Raw genomic sequence first — 6,309 nt, forward strand, 5'->3', positions numbered from 1 at the left:
GAGTCGGTTACCCCAGAAGTTTGCACTGTAGTCCACTAGTAATGCATATAGTTGGTGAAAAGTATGACTCACATTTCTGTCCTTGAATGTGATTGGTCAGTGCAGGAATAAGCGATATCCAACTGTTACAAGCGTTCCATGTACATGGGGTTCTAGATTTGCCACTTGCCATGGAAACATAATATAATATATACATAATATTAAAAATAGGGAAACATATTTGATCTTATTTCAGTCGTCACAAAACGTCTGTTAGTCGGAAATATTCTAACAATGGCAACAAACTCAGGAGAGACTCTTAATGTGTTTGTGAGTTTTGTATGTAGACATTTCAGTAAACAGATTAATTTACGATAGTTTTATTGCTGCACTTTGTGTTTTCCAGAATTTGGCCAGTTGTTGGCTTCGCTAAGATGCTCATCAGTGGAACTTATCTAATACTGATTTGTCCATTCGTCCACGTTTCTTTTGACGTTTGTCTTCTCCTTAAATTTAGCATGGGTTGTTCTGAAACCTGGTACAATGACCATATGTGTCAGTCTGTACAACGTAATGAAAACATTTTGGAAATAGACATTTAACACTAAAACGTTAATGTCTATCTTCTAGCTTTGAATTGCTATTTCTGATATTCAGAACAATGATTCCCAAAGGAAGACTGCACGAACTAAAGAGAAGATATATCGGAAATTTAAATTTATAATTTTTTATTAATTGTTTTTAAGATTTTTGCTGAAAATTAAAAGTAGTTTTTTCTGGGTTTGTTTTTTTACTGGATTGGTCTGGTCTACATACTAATTGAGAAATATTTCAGAATGTTATTGTTAATATTATTATTATTATTATTATTATTATTGATATGTCACTTGGTCACTTGAACTTATGTGGTGACCTGTCGTCAGTTTTCTGTACGAACTTCTATCAGGCAGGTTTCAACAAATTTGGTCCTAATGATCCCCTCATAATCCTGACTGCTAAGTTTTGTTATTTTTCGAAATCGAATATCGCTTCCCTAGCCTCTGATTGGCTGACATATTTTTGACTTGTTTTAAGTTTCCTGTGTAGATTTCGACAAAAGCTGGTGGCAATGGTTCTCACATGACTGTGCCCATCGCCAGTTTACATCTTCGTTTATTCCCTAATGGATCATGTAGTGGTTCGGGTGACAATACTTACTACGTAGGGGGGAATCTAGCTCAGTATGTAGAACACTCGGTATGAGGTGGTTCCGTCTTACGATTGAACAATCTCGATGGACCCATTCTCTGATTTCCCCCATCCCAACTGTGTTCTACGACTGATGTATCACATGCCGTGGTATGTGCTATCCTGTCTGGGAAAATTGACATAAAGAAAAAATCTTGCTTCTAGTGGAAAAATGCAGCAGATTTCTTCTGAAGACAAGTCAAAATTACCAAATGTTTGACGTCCAATAGCCCAGGCGAGACGTAGCCCAGTGGTAAAGCGCTCACTTGATGCACGGTCGGTTTTGGATCGATCACTATTCCTCGCTCCTGCCAGTGCATTACGACTGGTACATCAAAGGCCTTGGTATCCTGTCTATAGGATAGTGCATATAAAAGATCCCTTGCTGCTAATCCAAAATAGTAGCCCATGAAGTGGTGACTGCGGATTTCCTCCCTCAATATCTGTGTGATCCTTAACCGTATGTCCGACGCCATACAACAATAAATAAAATATGATGAGTGCGTCGTTAAATAAAACATGTCATTCATTCCTTCCAATAGCAATTAATAAATTAATCTGCTCTAATGAGGTTAAATAAAATAAACTAGTAGTAGTAGTAGTAGTAGTATTTGTTGATTTTTTTTATTAGAATTTTGTATTAAATAATTTAAATTAATAATTTGAAAGCCTATTAATTATCTCCTACTAATGAAAAGTTAAACATTATATAGTGGAGCTATGATATGGGACGCAACAGAGCTCTTTAGGCTGATAGTCTTATTTTTGTTTCTTTAAATAAAAAAAAAATCAACATAGTGTTTGTATTTTATGTAGCTGTTCCAACAAACACGTTGTGATTAGTATTAAATTAAAACTGTCTACAATCGGTACACGTGCTATTATCTTTGTGTGTTCCAGTTTGTTACATTTAGTTTCTTTAAATAAAGCTTAAATTTTAAAGGGACATTCCTGAGTTTGCTACATTGTAAGATGTTTCCGACTAATAAAGTATTTTTACGATTAAACTTGCATTTTAAATATATTTTTTTGTTTAGAATATCAGTGTCTGTATATTCAATGTGTTTCTGGTCGTCTTAATATTTGTAAGCACAGACTGGATTTCGTCTTCAAATAATTTCGTACGTACGAAAAATAAACCCCTAACCTAATACAAATATTAGAACAATCAGAAACATGTTTAATATACAGTCACTAATATTTTATGCAGAAAAATATAATTACACTCGTTAAAAAGTCTCTGTTCGTCAAAAACATATTTTAAAATGCAGCAGACTGAGGAATGTCCCTTTAATAGTGGCTGTCAATGTATGGCGATATGAAACACAGGCTACATTAGATAGTGGCTTTACAAAATAAATACAACATGTCTTACCGTAATTTCATTACATATCCATATTTCGTAAATGGTACACATATACTTAAGTTAAATAGTGGAATACAGACAGGCAGACAGACAGACTGTTATTTTATTAAAGTCTCACCTTATGTACACGATAGTAAAATGCAATTTAAAATACAGTATAAACGTGCATAAGCCATTCCTTACAGGAACTATGAGAAACTATCAATAGATAAAAATGAACGTACACACACACACACACACACACACACACACACACACACACACATGTATATACATACATACATAACACAGGGTAAAAGATACATATACATAAACGTTTGCAATTGTCATTATCAAATTTGTATTATAAACAATATTAATAAATTACAAAACAATTATAGAACACATAACCACATGTAAGTTATGAATATAAAAGTGTTCGGCGACGTGTTAACATTAAAAATAGGGTTTTGGCAGTATTAAAACCTAGTTTTTTCTAGACATTATTTAAAACACCAAACCCTGATAAACATGTTAAATTAAAACGCAAGTCAGTGTACATTGCACACTCGATTAAAACATGGACTTCATCTTCAACACATTTATTATTGCACGTTGGGCAGATTCGTTCCTCAACAGGAAGGTTCTCATGACGCGTTCGATACGTATCGGGGTAACCCTGCATCTAAATTTTGCAAAAGTTATTTGACATATTTACATTAACATAATGTTCTGTGTCATATACTAGGTGGCAATAAAAACGCAATCTCGGAAATGATCATGGTTTATTTTATTATGCGAGATCCCACAAAAATGAAACTGATACCACCAGTGAGACCAACCACTGGCCCATCTGACTGGCACTGTCAGCCGCCAAGAGTGAATCGCACATAACGTCTCTGGCGATGTCAACGTCATGGGGGTCAGTATTTCGTGTGACCTCCATGTGCTGCGATGCACGCCTGCAGCCTCCTAGGCATGGGCATGCACAGGCGCCTCACCACACGTCGTGGGATGGCTGCCCAGTGATGCTGCAATGCCTGCTGCAGCTAAGCGAAGTTCTGTGGTGGATTCGGTTGGTTTTGAACACGACGTCCCAGCTCGTCCCACATGTGCTCTATTGGGTTCATGTCCGGGGAAACTGCTGGCCAGTCCAACACAGTGACATGGTGGGCACGAAAAAACGCCTGTGTACGCCTGGCAGTGTGCGGCCGAGCGTTGTCTTGCTGGAAGACGAGCCTGTTTCCGCCATGCCGTCTCATCAATGGGAGGAGGACCGGCCGCAGGATGTTGTCGACGTAGTGTTGCGCATTAAGGTTTCCCTGTACCACCACGAGTTCGGACCGGAAGTCAGCATTGATGGCGCCCCAAACCATGACTCCGCCGCCCCCGTAGCGGTCCCTCTCCAGAACACAGGCCTGCGCGACACGTTCTCCACGACGGCGGTAAATGCAACGACGTCTGTCCGTGACACTCACGTTAAATCTCGATTCATCCGAGAAGATGACATCTCGCCATCTCCTGGGTCGCAAATGCCCACCATTCCTGGCCCATAAGAGTCTTGCTTGACGATGTCTGTGCAGGAGGATAAGGCCACGGTAGGGTCGGTGGCAATGCAGTCGTGCTGCGGCAAGACGTCTCCGGACAGTTCGGGCGCTGATGAGTCGTCCCCTGGTTCCCACTTCAGTCCTGGCAGTGCTTGCGGCTGTCAAAAACCGATTGCGCAGGTGCCGCAACCGTATGTTCCGGTCCTGTCTATTGGTCGTTACGCGTGGTGTGCCCGAACGACGGCGGTCATTGACGGTCCCTGTCGTCTGATATCGGTTGAAGAGCCGATTAATGGTTGACGGGTGCACGTGGAACCGTTGTGCTACCCGCAATTGCGAGTTTCCGGCATTCAACAAGCCAATGGCTTGATTCCGATCGGCGTTGTTCAACCGAGGCATCGTGTAGGAGTGAGATACTCATTGCCACCCGCGTGTTCTGAGTGTGCCCGGGTATCAGGAAATGCACGTGCAAAGTGTTATTTCGCCAAGTGGTTGCGTGTGCGCGATTTACCGGATAATGCGTTTTTAGCGTTGTTCCCCTTATGTTGGGAACAGGCCGGAAGTCGACCTTTACATGCTGCTGAAATAATGTGTACCACTGTACCATGTACATTGACGAATAGCGTCAACGAAGTCCAACCGGAACGTATATTATTTTGACAAAAGGAAATTGCGTTATTAATGCCGGCTAGTATATATATCCGTCAAAGGACTATTAAAATAACAATAGCTCTGTCCATTCCCTTGTGTATTGTTATTTACTGGTACCTGTGTGGTACATTTGTCTTTATGCACATTTAGTAAATTTTCATACTCCGATTTTTACTTATCTAGAACTACTAGTAGCGATTTAGAAATGGAGCCATCGGAATTCACGACATCCATGGGGATCACTTTTCGCCGTTGATTTCCTACCCCAATTTTTCCTATTGTTTTTAAAAAAACAAAAACCCTGATAAAAACACAGGTAAATTGGCCGCCCCATTAAAAGGGGTGGAGGACATTTGTATATCATCCATGGCCACCATGGGGCGCTTCTGACTTGGGGTTCATATCTCATTTGTTGTGGGGGTTTTATGGGTTAGGCAAATCTCATGCTTTTAATCAAACGTGTAAAACATTGTTAGCCGCCCCACTATAAGGGGGTGGGACGTGTAGATAACTCATGGCCTTCAGGACGCGCTGTCGACTCGGGTCCACACATCGTATCTGGTATATGACCAGTCCTATTTTGACAGCCATCTTGGATCCTCGATGCCATCTTGAATATTTCAATATTTCAAAATATTCAAGGGTACCAAGTTTGTATTCTTGAGATCCTCAGCACCTTTAAAAAACCCACAAAAAACACCACCATTTGTTTGAGGGTTTGACAATCAAAGTACTAGTTTAATTATTCAAAATTTAGTGGGCTTTTTTTTCAGAATTTCTTAAACACCATCTTAGTTTGACCTTTGACCTTGACCTGATCTTAACATCTAAATTAGGGTAGTCGCCTCTTAAACATTCTGTACATGTTAAGGGTAAATATATGCTCAATGTAGTATTTTGAAACAGCTTTTCTGTTTGTCCATCTTCTAATTTCAATATATCCATTTATCTTGTAACAGGTGTGAACAGAAGTTGTCACAAAAACACCAGTACCCAAATAAATCATTGTGTTGTGCCTTATTTCGACACAACAATAATCAGAAAATACACTTTCAGTTGCTATGTCACGTGAAAGTGTTAAGCCCTGGCCATTTTTAGCAAAAAAATGTTTCACTGTTTTTATAATGTATGCATTGCATCATAGTATTTTGTTACACAATTTAAATCTACAGATGAAACATTAAAAAACCCACATTAGGAACTGAAATTTATCAATATTATTTAGAGCCAAAAATGTGAAATAAGCCATCTTTTTAATATTTTTTTGTTCACCCATATCATTTTTTATTGTTATTGTTATTTTTTAATTACTTTCTTGAAATAAAAGTGTGGCTCACATTAGACTATAATTCCCGTACCATAGTATTTCACAAATTTTAAATTTATTTGTGAAAACCAACTATAGTTCATTTACATAGTTCACTTATGAATTAGCATTAAACTGTATAATTAATAATGTTAAAACTCCTATAAAACAGTAGTTCTAAACTCTCATAACATTTTAACAAAAAAAGTTTTTTTTTTTAATAATAACAATAAATGAAACAAAACAAAAAAAAC

Source organism: Gigantopelta aegis, chromosome 12 (assembly GCF_016097555.1).
Source record: "Gigantopelta aegis isolate Gae_Host chromosome 12, Gae_host_genome, whole genome shotgun sequence".
Lineage (NCBI taxonomy): Eukaryota > Metazoa > Mollusca > Gastropoda > Neomphalida > Peltospiridae > Gigantopelta > Gigantopelta aegis.